Source organism: Anarrhichthys ocellatus, unplaced genomic scaffold, assembly GCF_004355925.1.
Source record: "Anarrhichthys ocellatus isolate YVR2014 unplaced genomic scaffold, GSC_Weel_1.0 scaffold10, whole genome shotgun sequence".
NCBI lineage: Eukaryota > Metazoa > Chordata > Actinopteri > Perciformes > Anarhichadidae > Anarrhichthys > Anarrhichthys ocellatus.
The window spans coordinates 5,898,048-5,907,570 of NW_022280040.1; the positions used below are offsets into that span (position 1 = coordinate 5,898,048).

Consider the following 9,523-nt stretch of genomic DNA (forward strand, 5'->3'; position numbering starts at 1 on the left):
AGAAATGGGAGTCGAAAGGACAGAGAGAGAGAGGGGAGGGAGGGAGAGAGAGGGGAGAGAGCAATGAAGGTCAAAGCCTGTCATGGCTGCAGGTGGCTGGTTCCCCCCCCCCCCCCTCAGTAACTCATTCTCCACACAGCTTTCTCACTCACCAAGTCATACTCTCCCTCCCTCACACACCCACAACTTACTATCACTTGGTTTTGTTTTGTTTTTTTTATTCTTGCCTGGCACGCACACGTCCCAATGCACTTCATTCATTTCTGTTCCTCCTCACATGCACACATCCCCTTGTTGTTTTGGTCCTTCATTCAGCACATCAATAGGAACCTTCATCGAAATATTCACCGGCAGAGAAGCTCCCTGAAGTTCAGATAAGGACACCGGTGCATGAACAATAGCTGAAGCCGTAAGGCTGCATGGGCACATTCTCCTGGAACAAACAGATTTGATCTGAGAATAATTTGTCTCCATCACCAGAAGTGAGATTCAGGTGACCAGAAGTGGTCCTTGTTTGGGCCTCGAACGGCTTCACACAACAGAAAGTCCTGCATTGCTGTGAAAACATAATACACTATAAGTATAAATCATCGGTAATCTGGGTAAATAATACTGGGATGCAGAAGTTGTAAAACAAAACAAAAAAACACCTGGAATAAAAGTTGTTTTCTGGAGTATTGCTGACAATTTCCCAAAGTTCTCATGCTGTAAAAATGGAAGTGAGCACAGGATACATCAGGAGAGTATCGATGTCTACCTCTAAACACAAAAGGGCCCCATCCTGCTATGACCTCCCCTACCATCCTCCCCCTCCCCTACTGTGTCATTTACCCAGTTTCTAAATGCTTCCTACGGCCAGAGTGGAATCTGCTCAGAGGTGCCTAGGCTTTGTGGCGGAAACATAATTAAAGTGGTGAAAGATGTAAAAGGTGAAGAATGGGGATGACATCAGGCCAATTTCACACTTGGCACTCGAATGGCTAGGTCCAAGCCAGGACTCTTGCCTCGCAACACAGATCAAAGCCCACTGTCACCGCACCAGTGCAGGAAAAAAAAAAGAGGCAAAAGGACACCTAACTATGCTAATCCCCAGGACGAATATATTTTAATCTTGTTAGAATACAAGTTAATGCTGTGGCTCAGTGACTGAACTTTCTGGCAAGAATGAGAGGTGGACAGAATTACTTTTACCTTTTCTACACGAGGTGCCTCTGTCTGGCACCGGATAAACAGCCAGAGTCTGAACAAACTTTCCTTTGGGCAAACTCAGCACATTATCAAGCCACCTACTGTACAGGCAGCAGATAGCTGTTGCAAGAGGACGAAAAAGGCAAGCAACAGTTTTCATTAAGAACAACGATGGAGAAGAAAAAAACTCAACCCCAGTGGCTGTGTCAGCGACCCCGTCTGAATCCCCACTAGGGCGCCTAACATGCAAAGGAAATGAGTATTTTGTGGACTGGTTTGTCCCCTCTCACATTGAGCCCTCCTTTCTCAGAAGCACCTTGGTAACCCTTGATCTCTCATGTATGGAAGTCAGGGCACTGGGGCCTGCAGAAGTTGACTAGGCAGACAATAGCAAGCGGATGCTTTCTGGAAAAGTCACACCCAGGCAACTCTCATTTCACACACCGTGTTTGAGCGACCCTTGTGAAGAAATGCAAGACTTTTCAATAAAGATCCTTTTTGTTCACTTCACAAAGTTCAGGAAAAACAAACCCGTATGTGATTTTATTTTCCCATGTAGCAACCATATCTGGTTTCTTGAGTGGATGTTTCGTGCTTAAGGAGCTGAATTAAAACATGAAATATTCCATTTAATTTTACATAGTCGTTTATAATGTGGTTTATAAGCAGCTGTACTTCTGGTCGACACCGACGAGTAGTGAAAGAGTATTTTTGGGACACAACGTTGAAACTAACATTTCTTCACAAATAGAACATTAAAAAGTGAATATTTGTTTATAAAATCTACTTATGCTACATTTAGGAATTGGACACAGGTTGCAACAATTGTTTCAGTTACACTTTGACCTTTTCTGCAGACTGCATTCAATGCAACATTGACAACGGCGCTGGGAAAATTAATTCTGTTACACTATTAATTCTGGTACAACAAGCACTTCTGACTAACTTTCATGATATACGGATGTGTTGTCCTTTTAGCAAATTGAAGCAGATATTCCTCACTGAACAAGACGGTTATCATTTCTACAGATTGCGTTCATTTTTAACTTTACATTTACACTTCATGTAAAAAGTTGCAAAAAGCGGCAACTGACAATTATTCTCAATACCGATTAGTTTGTCGATTAACGTGAAATGATAAAAATAAAAAACTTTAAAAAATGGCCATCAGAATTTACCAGCGCATGAGGTTTACATTTTCAAAATAGATTCTTTTTTGTCCAATCAACAGTCAAAAATCCAAATATATTACATTTATGACATTAAACAAAAGCATTGATTGATAAATGACTTTATTGTATATATTATCACAACGGTTACTGTTCTGTTCATAAACTAACAGATGAATCAACTGATTGTTTCAGCACTAAATATAACGATAACAGCAGTAATAAGACTGTAGTTTGTGTAAAACGCATCACACTTATATTATGAATAATATGGCAAACCAAACAAGATGAGTAATGGATAAATAAAACTGATATGTTGTAATCCACAATTTCACCACATCACTTGGATTGGAAGAAACGTTTATTAATCACCGATTAGCCATTCATTCGAACAAGCAATGCCGAGGCATGGATGACATTTTTCGGAACGTTTCTCACTCTAATCACACAACACACTGTTAAGTTGGATCCCCTTCAAGCATTGGGATGCCTACAGTTGCAGTTGAACACTACCGATTCTTTGGCTGTTTGGCCATGTATAATATATTATTTAATAAGTATTATGTAAATATCCGAATGAAGGTTTTCTCAAATTCTCAAGTAAACTTAGTACCGACGTCTACTTTCCTGCTCCCTGAAACTCTGAACGTGTTCACATTTAAACTATAAGCTACATTAGAGTTAAAATATGTACGCAATAAAACAAAACCTTCATGTAAACAAGCTTTACAAACAATATCCGACTCCACAGAATGGCACAGGAATAAACACTTTCTCCGACATCTTTTTTTAAAAGTCTTAAAGTGGCATTGGGTGCTTAGTACTGTATCTGTAACGCACTGAAGTTAACAATGTTGAAAATCTACCAAAATCAGTGCGGGGGTTCATGTCTGAGACATAAAAACATTCAGTACTCTGGAGAAAACAAATGCACGCAATGATATAAAAAGGTGCAGCTGTAATGCGAGATGCTGCATTGTAATTTCATAATTCATAAGATGATGGAGCTTATGCAATGGAAACCAGATCTCTTCAACAGAAATAGTCCAAGTTGGCTGTGTGTCTTACATTCTCTTTCTATATACTAAATGAAGATGTACAATGTACAGTCATGCCATTTCTGGCCTTTGTTACAGAGTTTGTGTTGCTTGCTGACACAGCTAGACAGGGTCAAGGATACATCTGACTCACCTCAGGCCCCCTGCTCTCCCCGGGGATTGGCCTGTCACTCACTTTGTGGTTACGCATCATAACTGACAGAGGCACAAAGTGAGAGCTCGATGCTGCATCAACAGCAGCAACATCATCACCAAAACCCATCCTTAGCATGACATCTTCCTCCTAGTCCACCACCAGCTCTCTACACTGTGGAGGGAAGGAGGGAAAAAAAAAGAAAAACCACATATTCACACCAAGAGCCAATAATAAAATGTCATTCAGTGGGAGTAGGAAGACCTAAAAATAGAAGATTTAGACATTTACCTTAAAATTCTCCTCACTGCAGTTTGGATGTGGGATGCCTTGCAATAGAGTCGTTATGAAGTGGCAGCCAGACCTGCAAAGAGAAATGATTGGGTGTAATACTTAATTTCAGACAGTTTACCGAGACGGGATACGCACATCTACGCTCTGTGATCCCTTCTAAATGGGTTTCTAGCTCATTGAAACGGCGTTGGGTTGGTGTAGCGTATAGCCTTTAATTGGTATTAAGTAAATGACATAATAAGCACATGCATTGAGCTGTTTGACTAAGAGCAAAGGGTTTCAATGATCACCGCACTTTCTTCCTACACTGAAATACTGTCCTGTACCACTGCAGAATACAAATGATGCTATGGCCATTGTGCCGACAACCCAAACTAAGACATTTTACAACATAAACACATATACAGTATGTGAATAAATAGCTTGTTTTTAAATCTTAGGCGCTACAGAGCAGAACATCCCGTGATAATCAGCGAGTGCCCGTTCCCGGTGCCAGGCCCCAACCGATCATTTGTAGAATAAAATGGCAGCCCGCCAAAGACCTGGGTGAAGAGTTCAAAAAATGTTAACACTTCCCATTATATTGTGGTAATGGTCGCACTGAATGCAGGAAAGCATATTTAGCATGGATGTTTTTCTACTTGGCTGCATTAGTACTGTGAATTGAACAGTAGCCATGGTGTCGCCAATTATGTTTGGATTTCATTTTTTTAACATTCAGTCATTTAAAAGAGGAATATACGGCGGCGTTTAGTTGTGGCTGGAAGTGGAGCACTATCGCGAGTTACAGATTTTCGGATAAAGCGGTGACAAAAGAGGTTAACTCTTCACTGATTTCAGCCCAATCTACCTGTCTAGACTTCTTTAGATTCTACATTGTTCTCAGGCGGCCGAATGCACCAAAAATAATCATCTCAGTTTGAGTTGGCATACGAGGCGAGCTGCAGCTCAGTCGACCGTGCCTTAGCTCACAGTAGTGGGCGTCGCTCTCTTTCTCCCCCTCACTCATTTTGCTGCATGCTGCCATTTTAACTGTTCCTGAGTGGCAGGCGAGAGGGCGGGGCTGATAGTGGCGGCCATGATGGCGGAATCGCTACAGCCACTCCTGAGGAACAGCCTCAACATCAAAGCCAATCCACACATTGGGTGGTGATGTTTCAGGCCAAACTCAGGAACTCTAGGTTTAGGACGACGTGTGAGGTGATAAATACGAAAACCAACATCTTACTGCATGCACGGCAAAACATTTGTACGAGAGAATACACATGCTAATTAGGTTATTCTGACAATTTGAAAACAATTTCATCCTAATTATTAATTCTAGACTTGTTTGTTATGTGACAATTGTATGGTTAAATTCAAAATACTACACATCAATAGTAGGCTAGTGCAGTATATTGTACAATACTGTACATCGAAGTTATGTCTACTTTGTTTTTTTAAGATTTTGCCTGAGATTTGCATTGTATATTGTACAGCACTTTTCTTGAGCTTCAATGTATAATATTCTCAAATCTTTATTATTAAATTATGCATGTATAATTTCTGTTTATAAGAGAAGAGCAACACAACTTTCATCTACTGAAATATAAAATCACATTTTCATAAAAAAGGTAAAAAATAATAAAATAGATGCAAAATGACTGCATGTCTGCCCGAGATAGAAAATGGTCTTGCCTCAACATAAAAATGTTTCAGTAAGTCGAGTTTTACTTATCATTGTTAAACAAATACATATTGTCTTTGTTTTACCTCCAAACTGCCTGTTGAGTATATTGTATAACAAGATAAAACTGATAACAAAATCAAAGATTACTTACTGCGTAAGAGAAATAAAATGTCCAAAAATGTATCTAAATCAATAAACCAACATGAACCACAAACAGCATGACTTCCGTGGCATTAGATTATATCAAATTTATAAAAAATGTCGTCCTTCCAAAAGTGTCATCGTGGGATCAGATGAACTAAAGCAAACAAACTTCTAATTAAAAAAAATTCTAATAAAAGTTACATTGTTGTGTCAGAGTTGAAAGGCGAAGGAATACATCAGCTATATTGTTCTCTATTTTGCACATATTTCTTGCCGTTGTGTGACCATCATGTCACACGATCATTAAAATCAAAAAAGGAAATTTTGCCAACAAATTCATGCTCGTGGTCCCTCAAAGCAGACTGTGTATTATGTGGGTCACATCCGTACCCCCGCCTCATTTCCCCACCCCCAACACTAAAATTACAACAAAAAAAAAAAAAAAAAAAAAAAAAAAAAAAAAAAAGAAAAAGATTCTTCCTTGGATGACCAGAGTGGCTCCTAACCAACTATATTTGAGGTCAAAGTTCATTAGGTCTCCTTGGCAACACCAGGGTAACACCAGGGTAACAAGTAACGGTGTCTAGACAGGTCATGGTATCACACCCCCCCATGCCCAAACCAACCCACCACCCCCTGGCTCTTTCCGGAAGGAGGTGTCAACAGCAGCCAAGTGCAGGGTAAACAGGGCGGAGGGAGGGGGTGGCCTTTGGCCCCCGTGAGGTCGGATCAGCACCTCCACCCTCCACTGATCAAAGATGAGGATCCTCCGTGCCAGGGCCTTGGTCAAAGGGGGCAGGGTCGGGAGATGAACTCTGCGTCTCTGTAATCGAGATGTGTCCAGACCCGATTGTCTTCTTTCACAGTCCAAAATGGACCCTTCCGGTGCCGCTGATTACATTAGGGAGGACAGCCTCTTTTCACTGGGGCGCCTGGACAAAAGAGGCGCTTCCGTGCCCCTCGCCATCTGGTCCCAAAATAACAGAAAAGGTCCCAGGAAAAAAAAAAAAAAAAAAAAAAAAAAAAGCAGCCAGCACACAGCCCTAAATGAAAGGAACGCTGTTTGAATAGATGGGATGGCTGGACAGATAAGCCAACATACAGTAAAGCTTCGCACGTTTATGCAGAGATTGGAAGGCAATCTAAATAAGCAAATAAAGCCGTGTACATGGGCTCTGATGAGCAGGTCTGCAAATCACTGACGGGGTTTAAGCAGGAATGGAATTCTGCTGTGCACCAAATACAGAACAGTGCCACACATACATCATTATCACTGCAAACTATCGACGCCCAGAGGCTCTTCGTCCGTTTAATCCGACATGTGTTGCACCTCCGTGGACCTCCGTGGATACATTTGTGATGGAAATGAAAAGAAAAGATAGTTTGGGGTTTTTAATACAACACAGTCAATAGAAAGAGGTTAATAATTTAAGACATAATACATTAGTCAACAAAAAAGTCAATGTATGCGTTGGCCAAAAGGATTTTTGATTTTGACTCTAGTAAATCAGCATTGTTGCTACACAGGTGTGTCACATTAGGTTGATTGCCAATTAGCAGTATTTGCAACCTCAAATAGCCTGCATGCTGTATGTCATTTATTGGTTAGTTTCACCTCGTGCACAGTCCACTTTGTCAAAGCTGTTTTGCACAAGGCGTCATGACTTTTGACTGTTCCTTTCACATATCAAATAATTTAGTTTCCCCCCCCACAACCAATGCAGCTGCTGTTTGGGCACAGATGATTCGGTCTAATTGCGGCTCATGTTGCGCCTTGAAAACCCTCAGAAATCCAAATGCCAATTACTAGGCCTCTATTATAGCTGAAAAATGCTGCTAGCTGGCATTCCGCATAGTACTAGTATGTGTAGGCTAACATTGTTTGCAATTGTGATGACGATATTTCAGAGTTGAGATTATTTTCATGCATTTAATGCTGTTCTGTATGTGTGCTGCTATACTACTGGATTTCAAAAGACATTATCGTTTAAGTCATCAGTCACCTGCACATCTTTGCGGTCCAAGTTGTGGTATATTGACATAATCATCTGGGTTTTTGAAAACCTGACATGAGATGAATATAAAAAGGTGGAAATCAAAATGGGTATCTAGCAAATTTAAAATAAAAGCCTTAAAAGTTCTAATCTCCAGTCCGGAAGTCTTTATTTCTTCCCTTTGAAGATTATGTCCCATTTAGACTGCAGTAGGACTCCAGGTTATAATAACGTGGTCTGTTCCCTTCAGCAGCCTCTCTGAAGGGCTTACATGTTGAACACGCAGGTACTTCAGGTAAGCTACGCGGCGTTGCCGTCACAAAACGTACAACTTGGAGCTTTTGGCGCTCTGTTTTGCTCACGCTGATTATGTGCTCTGCTATGCATGGCTCGTCTTTCTCTCACAGTCCACAAGGAAATTTGGTAAATAAACTAGCTCATTAGTGCCAAAGGTGATGCTGCCCTTGATCTTGAATGGTTTCGTCAGGAGAAAGGTAGATGGAGTAGCCTGCCCATGTGGGACCAGCTTTGCTATGAAAACTGATTTCATAACAAGTCAAGCAGCAATAACGTGGAAAGAAGTACAAAACTACCTCCAAAAACATACATTATGTACACACCATGCAATTCTTACAGCTGCAAATCACAGGAATAATGTGCCCCAGGTCTAAATGTAATATTACGCTGTTTGTTGTTCGTCTGTCCACCAATTCCCTGCCATCCACTCACAGTAAGAATAACCAGCTACAGCACAAAAGTTTGAAATGAATGTACGTATTCAAGGTTTCAAATAGACCCGTCATCCCAACTTTGAATGTAGATATGGGGGATTTTAAATCCTAATTAATATTATTTCCAGAACAAAAAGGATGGTTGAATGCATCATGAGGTATAAGAATAGTACTGGTAGAATTAGGACACGCAGAACATCCAAGGTAAAACTCCTAAAGACGATTTTTCTCTTAGTAGCATCAAATTACAGAGACATTATGTAAAGCTGATTTTCAGTGCTGCAATTTCATTTAATATCTTCTTAAATTTTGCTTCAGTGGTAAATTTACAGTATTCCAGGTCTGACGTGGCATATTTCTATGTCCAGCAATCTGTGAATGGGTTATGTTCAAACTTAGCATTATCTACGTCCTAACTATCAACTCTTTCTTCATTATAAAAACCGCATCAAGGCCCAAAACCTTCTGTTGTGTGTTTTTAATCCATATATAAACAATTTAAATGCATTAAAATAAATAAGTAAAAGGACAGTGGTCACGCACTAAAAATGACCAAGTATCCAAAATGGTCAAATTGCACACATACATTAGCCGATTCTTAAAAATGAACCGAATGGCAGTCTACTGGTATGTTTCATGACAGCTATATGCTGAGATGAGTGGAAATTACTGTAGACTTCAATGTCTTAAAATACCAACTCCACACATCAAGCTCTTCTCATCCCTGCTGATATGCAGCAACATCCTGCAAGTATTCTACATCTGATTTCTTCATCTGTGTCATTTATGGGAGATGAGTTCATAGAAAAACAATATTGAGAGAACAAAGTGAAGCAGGTGAGGTTCTGTGATCTGTCTGCTGCAGTCGGGATAAAGCTTTTCACTCCCAAATAAAAGGAAAAGTTCCAAACTTCAGAGATGAGGCACGTACCTATCATGTAATGCTCAAGACTTGCTTTATAGAAATGCACTCAAACAAGGAATTGACATGAATTAATTTGGCTTGGACAGTCAGTTGTCAGCCATATTGGCAGTTCTTTGTAACGATGCTGCACACTTGCACCTGCTTTGGTTCCCTCAGCACTGAAAGTCAAACCACACACACACACACACACACACACACACACACACACACACACACAC

At 40.4% G+C, this 9,523-nt stretch overlaps 1 long non-coding RNA gene across 3 annotated transcripts in view; it reads right to left on the reverse strand.

The window, feature by feature from the left end:
- The window catches only part of LOC116384983 (uncharacterized), a 29,982-nt gene that overhangs the window by 9,765 nt on the left and 10,694 nt on the right, over positions 1-9,523 (reverse strand). For 2 of the 3 annotated variants that reach the window (XR_004212840.1, XR_004212839.1), the window contains exons 5-6: positions 3,840-3,912; positions 3,549-3,722 (exon numbers count right to left, since the gene is read on the reverse strand). This is a non-coding gene — a long non-coding RNA (uncharacterized LOC116384983). Of the gene's footprint in view, positions 1-3; positions 3,723-3,839; positions 3,913-9,523 lie in introns of those variants that run through there. The other variant, XR_004212838.1, reaches the window with a different exon arrangement.